Source organism: Cherax quadricarinatus, chromosome 50, assembly GCF_038502225.1.
Source record: "Cherax quadricarinatus isolate ZL_2023a chromosome 50, ASM3850222v1, whole genome shotgun sequence".
Classification (NCBI taxonomy): Eukaryota; Metazoa; Arthropoda; class Malacostraca; order Decapoda; family Parastacidae; genus Cherax; species Cherax quadricarinatus.
Genome location: NC_091341.1, coordinates 7,159,686 through 7,173,432, shown reverse-complemented (window position 1 = coordinate 7,173,432; position 13,747 = coordinate 7,159,686). Strand labels below are relative to the sequence as shown.

The window sequence follows — 13,747 nt, the reverse complement described above, 5'->3', positions numbered from 1 at the left end:
ATAAATTAGATCCATTTATAATTAATAGAATTTGGGAAGAATTTAATAATACACTGGACAAATAATCTTTAAAATTTCTTATTTCTTGGGTAGAATAGTTTGTGGGGTGAGTTGTGCCAAGGACCTTTCCAAGTTGGCTCGCCGCGCGTCACGTGTTTAAACCGTTGTGGGATCTGATAGTGAGGTGCCGACCAGACCCCTTATATAGCTTCCTTGGATGCTTTACTTTCATAGTTCCTTGATAATGTGAGTAGTCACGAAAGCGCTTGGAATTTCTCTATTCTTTCAGAGTGGTTGTTTTGCATATATATATATATATATATATATATATATATATATATATATATATATATATATATATATATATATATATATATATATATATATGCAATAACGTCACAGTAAACAGGTGATTTCTGAATATGCAAAAAAACCACTGTGAAAGAATAGTGAAATTGCAAGAGCTTTCGTGACAACTCACATTATCAAGGAACAATAAAAGTAAGGCATCAAAGGAAGACATATAAAGGGTCTAGACCACAACTCACCATCACATCCCACAACAAAGCAACACCTGACACGCGACTCATAAGAAAGAGAACACTGCAGCAGGCCCACTGGCCCAACTAGACAGGTCCTTCACGGCAAGCCACAAACTATTCTACCCAAGAATTAAGATTTATTATTTGTCCAATGTGGTTGTTTTGCACATATATATATATATTTATATATATATATATATATATATATATATATATATATATATATATATATATATATATATATATATATATATAGATATATATATCGTGCCTAATAGGTAAAACTGGCCAATTAGCAAGAACTCATTTAAAATTAAGTCCTTTCTAAAATTTTCTCTTAAACGTTTAAAGATATATTTTTTTCATTAATGTTGATGTAAAAATTTATAATTTTGCACCAAAAGGAACTTGGAAAACTTACCTAACCTTATTATAAAAAGCGCAATTTATTTTAACCTAACCCAACCAAGTATATTTTAGATTTGTTTACAATAATTTAATACTAAACAAACACAGTGAAATATATTTTTTTTGATAGGTTCAGAATGATTTTGGCGAAATTATTGCATACACAAATTTTCACTTGTCCTATATGGCAAGATGAGCGTTGCTCATTTTGCATGATAATGCTTAATTGGTCAAATGGCCCGAGCTGTCTTTAAAAAAACTGCACTTTCTCGAATGTTCTTTTGCAAATAATAGGTCAGTTTAAACTTGTTTAATATTACTTGAAATCAGTGATATATATTATTTTCCTTATGTTCAGGCTAATTTTTGAAGATTTATTTCCTAAACAAATTTTTCCTCTTCTTATTCGGCAGAAATAACCATTGCTTTTTAGGCTAAACTCGCTAGTTCCGCATATTCGCCACGACATACATATTGTATATATATTATATGCAATATATGACTTACGAAATCGTAATAATACGATTGCAGACTAATCAGAGAAAGGATGAGTCATGAACCCATGGCAGGTGAGTCCTATGGCAGATGAGTCCTATTGTAGGTGCGTCCTATGGCATGTGAGTCCTATGGCAGAGTGAGTGTTACGGCTTGTGAGTGTTATGGCTCACCTGCCATGGCTTCACGCTCCATCTCTTTCAGTATATGATTATGTATGTACATATATGTTCAAAGAATTAATAAGGTTTATTAAACAAACCCATAATTATAATGTAACTAGCAGTTTAGTGATACTGTCCATGGCGTCAAGTTTCCCTGATGATTCAAACAACACTTTTTGAACACCACGTCATCGAGGTGCGAGAAGTATGTACTACTAACTGCTGGACGGACCGCACTGAACCTTAATTCCATACTTATAAATCAGTTAAGGGTGAAACCTTGCGCACAGCAGACTGTACCTTCCTCGGAGGGATAACAGTCTCATGCACGCAACAATGTATATTATCAATTATTCATATTAATTAACTGAAGAAAACGAAGAAATAATACTTGTCATTAACGTCCAGTAACGCGGGGAGTAGTTACTACGTAACAAGGTAAGCTGTCGTTTTAACTTAGTTAATTTTATGAGAGAAAAACGCCATGGAAATCGCAGAATTTTCAGGATTCTGTGTGATTGTAGGGAACTTACTGTAATGGGAGGTTAGTTTTATATTGAGTTTATGGTGTAGGTTATTTCACTTACTGATTATTGTGCAGGTTGTACGTTTACGATGTATTTTGTGAATGTATTTATCTTATTGTGACTTGGTCATATGTCAGAGTAAGTTATGTTAACATTGTATACCCGAAGGGATTGTAGATTTAATGCATGATTTTAAAATATATTATGGACCCTTTTACCGGAGTCGCCTGTATGTTACGTTCTCGTTGTGTTCTTGTGTACGTGAGCTTGATTTCTTTACCCATTCTTCTTAGTGTTACGTTTTGCAATATGCGATATTTTTATAATGATTTTCCGTGTAACCTCTACTGAACGTTAACGTTCAGTGTTGTGATAAACTGCTAATATATGTCCTGAGGGATTGAATGTCATAATTTATGTATTTTAAATGTATATCAGCCCTTGTTTAAGGGTTTTTTATGTTCGTTATGCATTGTATTTTAAATAAAAAAAATAAAGTCTTAGATATTCATATTCCAGCAACGACCTCAATGATATACTCAGTTTTATCATAAAAAATAGGAAAGCACTATAGAAGTCACAGTTTTTTTAGATACGAAACTAATACGAAAAAATGGAAGCATACCATGGAAAAAAATTCGTTAGCAATGTGGATGTTCATTCCAAACATTCTTAGTTGAAACTGACACACATGCATAGCATAACATTATAGCAAAACATTTATTGGGACAGTGTTTTACCTCTATAATACTCTTTTTAAACTCATTGATGTCATGTTAAGCCTTTTATGTAATCTGTACAAGCTGTTGTCAACGCCAATTTTTGCTCTTCATTTATGTCTGCTTCAACACTGTCAATTATACGTTGATTCTCTCCACTGACTTTCTTCATGAATGATTTGCTTACACTTACGGAGAAAAAATCACTACAAGCGACATTTTTAGTGTAGGTTTGTTCCGTCTACGCGACATTTATTTACAACAAGATTTATTTACATTCATGATGTGTTACAATATACAAGAACCATTATATTTATACAATTAATTTATTTGATATTAATCCTCTCAATTACTCTTGGGTCGTTAAGGTAGGAACTATTTAATCTCTGAAAGGGGAATTAAAACAAACTCTCAGGTGACTTAAACCTAGACACACACACTTCTTTCTGTATATACACTTCTCAATGTATATATACCGAGAGATACGTATTTCTCAGTGAATAAACACCAAGAGATGAATATACACAGAGATGCACGTCAGTTGGTTTATACACAGAGAGATAAACACCTCTCGATGTATATACATTGAGAGATTAACACACCTCTTGTTGCATATACACAGAGAAATATACACTTTTTGTTGTATATACACTCATAGATACAGCCACCTCTTGGCGTAACGAATATATTCACTAACAATTCTCGGAGAATATACACCGAATTATACACACACCTCGATGTACATACAAAGAGATACAAACAGCACCCGATGTACGAGCATATAAACTAAACGTCATAAACACTGCGTGGTTCGTGGTATATATACAGTGAGAGACGCACAAACCACTTGGTAGCATACAATTCTTGATTTAAATGCTCTTTCTGAAGCCTAGGTTAAAAACACGCTTACAATTTAACCACTGGATGCCCACTCTAGCTCGTATAAACCATTTACTCCGAATACTTGAGGCTCTTTACCCTTGGAAGGCACCAGAAAAAAAATAAATTTTTCTTACGTGAGTCACATTAAATGGCTTCCAGCTTTCACAAACTGGAAAGTGGACCGAAATGCTTTTTCCAGCAAGAGGGAGAATTGAGTTTGTGGGAGAAGTGATAGTCGCTCGTAGCAGAAAGGTTGTCTCATTACCATTGATCTGAGCAAGACATTACTAGTGGCCAAGATTTTATAGTATTGTGAGAGAGAGAGACAGACAGACAAACAGAGACAGGCAATGATAATTATTATTATTATTGCTATTATCGAAAAGCGGAGAGAGAGAGAGAGAGAGAGAGAGAGAGAGAGAGAGAGAGTGAGAGCGTGGGATGGGATGGGATACACATTTATACTGCTGTCCTTTAATGGTTTTCAATTAAGTTAAAATGAATAGAGCTTAAGTGTGCGATCAGTATTACACTGACTGACAGAGCTTTAGTGGGTTCACTACTACACTGATAGTTATAGTGTGATGTGTTACACTGTGTTACAACAGAGAAATAGTGTGATGTCAGTGTTACACTGAGAGAGGTATAGTGTGACGCCAGTATTACACTGAGACTGAAAGAGGTATAGGACATAGGTGTAGTGTGAAGTCAATGTTACACTGACAATGACAGATGTAGTGTGATGTAAATGTTACACTGACAGATATAGCATGGCGTGAATGCTACACTGACACTGACGGATATAGTGTGATGTCAGTGTTGCACTGACACTGACGGATATAGTGTGACGTCAGTGTTACACTGACAGATTTAGTGTGACGTCAGTATTACACCGACATAGTGTGACGTCAGTGTTACACTGACAGATTTAGTGTGACGTCAGTGTTACACCGACATAGTGTGACGTCAGTGTTACACTGACAGATTTAGTGTGACGTCAGTGTTACACTGACAGATTTAGTGTGACGTCAGTGTTACACCGACATAGTGTGACGTCAGTGTTACACTGACAGGTTTAGTGTGACGTCAGTATTACACCGACATAGTGTGACGTCAGTGTTACACCGACATAGTGTGACGTCAGTGTTACACTGACAGATTTAGTGTGACGTCAGTATTACACCGACATAGTGTGACGTCAGTGTTACACTGACAGCAGTAACCACACTCAATACTCACCATCTTCCCTCAAGAACCACAACATGATAAATATAAACATATCCCCTCCCAGTGGGGAGATAATTTCATCCGCTGCCTCCTATAATCCAGGACTTGGAGGAGGCTAAATCCACTTAACTTTAAAATGGATGAAAGGTCTAAAAACTGCTAATCTCATTTAGCTTCCATTTGGAAAATAAGTCTCTGCTGCTTCCTCCCGTTCACAGCGATTCCGGGAAGGTTGGCTCAGTGGATATTTTTAGTTTATATGAAGCGCACCTCCCTCGGGAGTGCTTGGGGCTTAATTCCTCGTGCGCTAAACTCGTGTGATTCATTCAGCGCCAGGAGTGGTGGAGCCTCGGTCTTTCGATCGCTAAACTAATGTAATTCATTCAGTGCTAGGAGTAGTGGAGCCTCGATCCTTCGTTCGCTAATGTGATTCATTGTGCACCAGCACTGGAGGTGCTCGATCCTTTGTTCAGATAGTGCCATGCAGTTCAAGAAGTAGTGGTGGCTCGATGTTTCGTTCTCTAAGCTGAGGACTGTTGGAGGCTCGATCCTCTATCCGCTAAGCGCTTGTGGGTTAATTTCATGGCAAGGTGAAGTGCAGACTCGAACTTCAGTCCGCTGATCGAGAGAGGCTGCCTATATTTATTCACTGAAGGAAAACTATACATTAACTAAATATATAAAGAATGAGACACTTGTGCAACATATGGGAGTCCTTTTTACGGAAACGTTTCTCTAGCCAGTGTCTTCTACAGTCCAATATAGAGAAGAACGGTGGAAAATGAAGAGTTTGTGGTAATCAGTCCCTCAGCCTGGAGTCGATGTGTTCAGTCCATTAATCTATCAGTCCCTCAACCTTCAGCAAATTTCGCTCTCCTCGTTACACTACAGTGGCCCGTCTCCCACTCCGTCAGTTGAGGACAGAACAAATTCAGAAAATATTTTTTCCAACCAGGGATTTTGTCAACTCTCACAAAGACAAGCAGAGTATAATTATATATAATGAAGGCGTGTCGTGGGGAGCGGAGTGAGCGAGTAACGTCACCAGTAGTAAGGTGACTCTGGCAGATGGAATCATCGAATGCAGTAAAATTAGGATGGGTCAGACGGTCGACCACAGTGTTCCTTTACCTATTTTATTTGATATTAGTAGTAATAATTTCGACCATTATTTCCTAAATTAAGGATCTTTAATTTTGTGTGATAGTGTTAGTAGTGGTAATTGAACAGATTCTAAGCACAGCCTATTACGCTTATCTGCATTTTTGATAACCAGTATGGTGTCGGGGAAGGTCATCAGTTAATTATACAAACATTGTTTATGTTATCCCTCTGGCAGGAGTTTGTATTTATTGATCCTCTTGTTTAGGTCCTTCAAAGTTTTTCACTATCTCATCCTTCCTATGGCACCATGTTGACCCTGGAAAAGGTGCCATTGATTATGATGTTTATAGTGTTGGAGGATATGTTGGCAACCCTGATGCTAAAATTGTTGAGATTATTGCTTGTGTTATTGATAAATAGAACTGTGTAACTGGTAGGATAGTGAAGTTCTTGAAGCGTTTTATTGATGTTTTATTGATTTAGTTGCATTATACTATGATTAATAGGGGTGAGAAATAAATCCTATGAGCTCCTGAAAGGAAACCAGTAATAATCCCTCTTTTCGTCCTTTTCCTCTCCTTTTGTAAATTTTATGGAAAGTTCTTCTGAGTTTATATTGTTAAGAAGGTTAGGGGGTACTGAAGGGTCTAGGGGAGATAACCAGCCTGTAACGGCTTCATATTAAAGTTGGCGAATATGACAGATTGGGAAGCCCGTCACAATGGGGTCTTCAGGTGTTGCTAAATGAGAATTAATTGAATTTGTTGCGGGTTCTGGGACATCGACTGGCAAGGTAGGTGAAGATTAAGTTAGGAATGATCAACCAGGAAACGTATAAACCAGGTTCTGGAACTTTCAGAGCCAATTTAGAAACTCTTCTTATTTGGTTACGAGCAACACAATCTAGCAGGACTACTTGCAAAGCATGTACCATAAGCAACGCCTGTACACTCCCACTCAGCTTACCTACTCAGCGAACAACAGTATCTACAAAAGAAGCAAGAAATTAAGCAGTCTAAACGTCTCTTCTCTGTTCACACACATCCCCATCGACCAAACCATCTTTCTACTCTGCAGAAAAATACAAACCAACCTCATTTATTCTCTAATAAAGACGATCTCATTCACTTTTTTTTCACACAACAAAACGCATACTGAACATGGAATCCTCATTGGTTCCTTCCATAAGGGCTGCAACATATACAGCCTGGAGTTTCATGGAGTATATTATTGTTACCAACACATTCTCGAGACTAGAATTCCCCTTTTACTTCATCTTTGATTGCAGACTTAAATCAAAAGACAACATATAAAAAACAAATAATTTTATCTGCTGGTAGTATATCTGATAACATACATAACTTTGGGTCTTAAGCAAAGTGTCACCGACATGACAGTCACATAAAAACCATACACTTACTGACCAGTCCACCACAACTACATGGAAGCAGGTGTGTACGTGATCTTCTGCAAACAATGTTACAGACTTTATATTGGTGAAACAGAATGTATCCTGCACATTAGAAATCTTAAATATAATTACGTATATAACAATCACAATTAGAACAACGCCTGTTATACTCCGAGACAAACACGCGCAGAACTATTCATAAACGAAAACCATGGAACCAGGAAGCGTTGTTCGGAATTAGCAATCATACAGACTTCCAACACTGTAGAACAGAACCAGAAAGCATTTAGTATTAGCAATCCACTTGCTAAATTCACCTTGTATGGGAAACTTAACAACAAGTGCAAGCTTTACCGACGGCTACTGATACACCCACCACAAATGGCACCTGACACTGATCTACTTCCTCGCTTCGCCAGTCACCTTACCTGTATAAGTCTTCTTATATTCTTCTTTGTATGAGTTTATAAAGTTTTCCCAGATAAAATAAATTAATGAAGGTTTACTCTGCACCAACAGGTTATAATATATTTGTTTTCATAACTGCGAAGTTTAGAAATAAATAAATTAAATAAATGATAAGAAAGAGATGATTGTGGATATTATGAATGAGAAGAAGCTGGATGTCCTGAGACAAAGCTGAAGGCGGTGGGAGACTTTCAGTGGAGAGGAATAAATGGGATTAGGTCAGGGGTTTCAAATAGAGTTAGAACTAAAGAAGGAGTAGCAGTAATGTTGAAGGATAAGTTATGGCAGGAAAAGAGGGACTATAAATATATTAATTCAAGGATTATGTGGAGTAAAATAGAGGTTGGATATGAAAAGTGGGTTATAGTAAACGTTTATGCACCTGGAGAAGAGAGAAGTGTAGAGAGAGAGATTTTGGGAAATGTTGAATGAATGTGTGGGGAATTTTGAAAAAGTGTGAGAGTACTTGTGGTTGGGGATTTCAATGCTAAAGTGGGTAAAAATGTTGTGGAGGGAGTAGTAGGTAAATTTGGGGTGCCAGGGGTAAATGAAAATGGGGAGCCTTTAATTGAGCTATGTGTAGAAAGAGGTTTGGTAATAAGTAATACATATTTTATGAAAAAGAGGATAAATAAATATACAAGGTATGATGTAGCACGTAATGAAAGTAGTTTGTTAGATTATGTATTGGTGGATAAAAGATTGATAGGTAGGCTCCAGGATGTACACGTTTACAGAGGGGCAACTGATATATCGAATCATTATCTAGTTGTAGCTACAGTTAGAGTAAGAGGTGGATGGGACAAGAGGAAATTGGCAACAACAAGAGGGAGGTGAAAGTATATAAACTAAGGGAGGGGGAAGTTCGGGTGAGTTATAAACAACTATTGACAGAAAGGTGGGCTGGTGCAAGTATGAGTAGTGGGGGGGGGGGGTTGAAGAGGGTTGGAGTAATTTTAAAAATACAGTATTAGAATGTGGGGCAAAAATTTGTGGTTATAGGAGGGTGGGTGCAGGAGGAAAGAGGAGTAATTGGTGGAATGATGAAGTAAAGGGTTTGATAAAAGAGAAAGAGGTAGCTTATGAGAAGTTTTTACAAAGCAGAAGTGTTATAAGAAGAGTAGAGTATATGGAGAGTAAAAGAAATGTGAAGAGAGTGGTGAGAGAGTGCAAAAGAAGAGCAGATGACAGAGTGGGAGAGGCACTGTCAAGAAATTTTAATGAAAATAAGAAAAAAATTTGGAGTGAGTTAGACAAGTTAAGAAAGACTAGGGAACGAATGGATTTATCAGTTAAAAACAGAGTAGGGGAGTTAGTAGATGGGGAGATGGAGATATTGGGTAGATGGCGAAAATATTTCGAGGAACTTTTAAAGGGTCGACGAAGAAAGGGAGGCGGTAATTTCATTCACTGGCCAGGGAGGTACACCATCTTTTAAGAGTGAAGAAGAGCAGGATGTGAGTGTGGGGGAGGTGCGTCAGGCATTACGTAGAATGAAAGGGGGTAAAGCAGCTGGAACTGACGGGATCATGACAGAAATGTTAAAAGCAGCGGGGATATAGTGTTGGAGTGGTTGGTATTTTTGTTTAATAAATGTATGAAAGAGGGGAAGGTACCTAGGGGTTGGCAGAGAGCATCTGTAGTCCCTTTATATAAAGGGAAGGGGGACAAAAGAGATTGTAAAAATTATGGAGGAATAACTTTACTGAGTATACCAGGATAAGTGTACGGTAGGGTTATTATTGAAAGAATTAGAGGCAAGACAGAATGTAGAATTGCGGATGAGCAAGGAGGTTTTAGAGTGGGTAGGGGATGTGTAGATCAAGTGTTTACATTGAAGCATATATGTGAACAGTATTTAGATAAAGGTAGGGAAGTTTTCATTGCATTTATGGATTTAGAAAAGACACATAATAGAGTGGATAGGGGAGCAATGTGGCAGATGTTGCAAGTATATGGAATAGGTGGTAAGTTACTAAATGCTGTAAAGAGTTTTTATGAGGATAGTGAGGCTCAGGTTAGGGTGTGTAGAAGAGAGGGAGACTACTTCCCGGTAAAAGTAGGTCTTAGACAGGGATGTGTAATGTCACCATGGTTGTTTAATATATTTATAGATGGGATTGTAACATGGGAGGAGGTACAACTACCCCCTCATCTTTGGGACCAACTGTCCCCAGGCCTAGCCACATCCCCCGCCCTCACGGGGTTCGTAGGGACAAGCTAGGCCTCTGGTCTGCCATCTACCCCGCCTCAAAGGGGCTCGTGGGGATGGCAGTCTTATGAGCTGCAGGTAGTAACAAGCTCAGGCCTCTCTAGGGAGGGGGTAAAGGAGGTTTTGTGGGCGAGGGGCTTGGACTTCCAGCAAGCGTGCGTGAGCGTGTTAGATAGGAGTGAATGGAGACGAATGGTATTTGGGATCTGACGAGCTGTTGGAGTGTGAGAAGGGTAATATTTAGTGAAGGGATTCAGGGAAATCGGTTATTTTATATAGCCGGACTTGAATCCTGGAAATGGGAAGTACAATGCCTGCACTCTAAAGGAGGGGTTCGGGATATTAGCAGTTTGGAGGGATATGTTGAGTATCTTTATACGTATATGCTTCTAAACTGTTGTATTCTGAGTGCCTCTGCAAAAACAGTGATAATGTGTGAGTGAGGTGAAAGTGTTGAATGATGAAAGTATTTTCTTTTGGGGGATTTTCTTTCTTTTTGGGTCACCCTGCCTCGGTGGGAGACGGCTGACCTGTTATATATATATATATATATATATATATATATATATATATATATATATATATATATATATATATATATATATATATAATGTCTGGGATGATATAGTTTTTTAAGTTTTTAATGGGCATGATATTTTGTTGTGTTTTTAAATGAGCTGTTAGTGTATTGATCCCTGAATAACCGCTGGACTTTTGACATGAGCATTTCCAAATCTAGGTATAAATCTTGGTAACTGATGCCGACAAATTGGTTTAAAAACACGTAAGTAAACACCAGGACATTTTAAAAAACGTATCGGTCCTGGAACCTTGATGACTTGTGTGTTAGAAATTTCAATGTACTAGAACCGAAGCGTTTCTGATAAATATATCCTAGTGTTTGCTTACATGTCTTTTTAATCCAGTTCCTAATCTTCCTTCCTTTCCACCTTCCTAAAAACATGCAGATGGCTTTTTCCCCAACAACTCCCATTCTGTTCCATAGCTACAAAAGCCAACCTTCAAAGAAAAAGAACTTTTTCTCTACTAATATACAGCAGAGGCCTCTAATTCTCCTCCCTCCTCGTCCTCCCTTCTCCATAACTACAGAGGCCTCCACCCTCCTTTCCTGTAAATCAGAGGGTCCCCAGGCACTGGCAGGGATTGAAATAGGTCACAATGTCTCCCCCGGGGAAGATATCCCACTACATGGAGCGTAGAGGCAACATTATAGTCTTGACAGTGGTGTGGGGAGAGTTGGGTGGGGGTCCTGGGGTGGTAGATGAGGGGCACTGAGGTAGCAGCAGAGGAATGCTAGGGTGTTGGTAAGGTGGTTCTGGTGTGGTGCAAGGAGGGGTGTGTGGAGGTGATGGTAAAGTGTTACTGGGGTTGTTTATGGAGGGGGGTGTGGAGGTGATGGTAGTGTTGCTGGGGTTGTGGAGGTGATGGTAAAGTGTTGCTGGGGTTGTTTATGGAGGGGGGTGTGGAGGTGATGGTAAAGTGATACTGGGGTTGTTTATGGAGGGGGGTGTGGAGGTGATGGTAGTGTTGCTGGGGTTGTTTAAGAAGGGGTTGTGGAGGTGATGGTAAAGTGTTGCTGAGGTTGTTTATGGAGGAGGGTGTGGAGGTGATGGTAGTGTTGCTGGGGTTGTTTAAGAAGGGGGTTGTGGAGGTGATGGAAAAGTGTTGCTGAGGTTGTTTATGGAGGAGGGTGTGGAGGTGATGGTAGTGTTGCTGGACTTGTTTAAGAAGGGGGTGTGGAGGTGATGGTAAAGTGTTGCTGGGGTTGTTTATGGAGGGGGTGTAGAGGTGATGGTAGTGTTGCTGGGGTTGTTTAAGAAGGGGTTGTGGAGGTGATGGTAAAGTGTTGCTGGGGTTGTTTAAGAAGGGGTTGTGGAGGTGATGGTAAAGTGTTGCTGGGGTTGTTTAAGAAGGGGTTGTGGAGGTGATGGTAAAGTGTTGCTGGGGTTGTTTAAGAAGGGGTTGTGGAGGTGATGGTAAAGTGTTGCTGGGGTTGTTTAAGAAGGGGTTGTGGAGGTGATGGTAAAGTGTTGCTGGGGTTGTTTATGGAGGGGGTGTAGAGGTGATGGTAGTGTTGCTGGGGTTGTTTAAGAAGGGGTTGTGGAGGTGATGGTAAAGTGTTGCTGGGGTTGTTTAAGGAGGGGGTTGTGGAGATGATGGTAAAGTGTTGCTGGGGTTGTCTAAGGGTGTGTGGAGGTGGTGGTAAGACGGTGCTATGGTGGTGGTAAGGTGGTGCTAGGGTGGTGGTAAGGCAGTGCTAGGGTGGTGGTAAGGTGGTGCTAGGGTGGTTAGGTGGTGCTAGGGTGGTGGTAAGGCGGTGCTAGGGTGGTGGAAAGGGGGAGCTAGGGTGGTTAGGTGGTGCTAGGGTGGTAAGACGGTGCTTTGGTGGTGGTAAGGTGGTGCTAGGGTGGTGGTAAGACGGTGCTAGGGTGGTGGTAAGGTGGTGCTAGGGTGGTGGTTAGGTGGTGCTAGGGTGGTGGTAAGGCGGTGCTAGGGTGGTGGTAAGGCGGTGCTAGGGTGGTGGTTAGGTGGTGCTAGGGTGGTGGTCAGGCGGTGCTAGGGTGGTGGTAAGGCGGTGCTAGGGTGGTGGTAAGACGGTGCTAGGGTGGTGGTAAGGCGGTGCTAGGGTGGTGGTAAAGCGGTGCTAGGGTGGTGGTTAGGTGGTGCTAGGGTGGTGGTCAGGCGGTGCTAGGGTGGTGGTAAGGCGGTGCTAGGGTGGTGGTAAGACGGTGCTAGGGTGGTGGTAAGGCGGTGCTAGGGGTGGTGGTAAGACGGTGCTAGGGTGGTGGTAAGGTGGTGCTAGGGTGGTGGTAAGACGGTGCTAGGGTGGTGGTAAGGCGGTGCTAGGGTGGTGGTAAGGCGGTGCTAGGGTGGTGGTAAGGCGGTGCTACGGTGGTGGTAAGACGGTGCTAGGGTGGTGGTAAGGTGGTGCTAGGGTGGTGGTAAGACGGTGCTAGGGTGGTGGTAAGATGGTGCTAGGGTGGTGGTAAGGTGGTGCTAGGGTGGTGGTTAGGTGGTGCTAGGGTGGTGGTAAGGCGGTGCTAGGGTGGTGGTAAGGCGGTGCTAGGGTGGTGGTTAGGTGGTGCTAGGGTGGTGGTCAGGCGGTGCTAGGGTGGTGGTAAGGCGGTGCTAGGGTGGTGGTTAGACGGTGCTAGGGTGGTGGTAAGACGGTGCTAGGGTGGTGGTAAGGTGGTGCTAGGGTGGTGGTAAGGCGGTGCTAGGGTGGTGGTTAGGCGGTGCTAGGGTGGTGGTAAGGCGGTGCTAGGGTGGTGGTAAGGCGGTGCTAGGGTGGTGGTAAGGCGGTACTAGGGTGGGTGGTGGTAAGGCGGTGCTAAGGTGGTGGTAAGACGGTGCTAGGGTGGTGGTAAGACGGTGCTAGGGTGGTGGTAAGGCGGTGCTAGGGTGGTGGTTAGGCGGTGCTAGGGTGGTGGTAAGGTGGTGCTAGGGTGGTGGTAAGGTGGTGGTTAGGCGGTGCTAGGGTGGTGGTAAGGTGGTGCTAGGGTGGTGGTAAGGCGGTGCTAGGGTGGTGGTAAGGTGGTGCTAGGGTGGTGGTAAGGCGGTGCTAGG

General features: G+C 41.3%; 1 protein-coding gene across 1 annotated transcript in view; it reads left to right on the top strand.

Annotated features, from left to right (window-relative positions):
- The first annotated feature begins 1,888 nt into the window (after positions 1-1,888).
- LOC128695491 (uncharacterized) overlaps positions 1,889-13,747 on the top strand; it is a 160,205-nt gene continuing 148,346 nt past the window's right edge. Inside the window, exon 1 of the mRNA XM_053786170.2 lies at positions 1,889-2,047. The gene's annotated coding sequence lies outside the window, so the exon portion shown is untranslated. The remainder of the gene's footprint in view (positions 2,048-13,747) is intronic.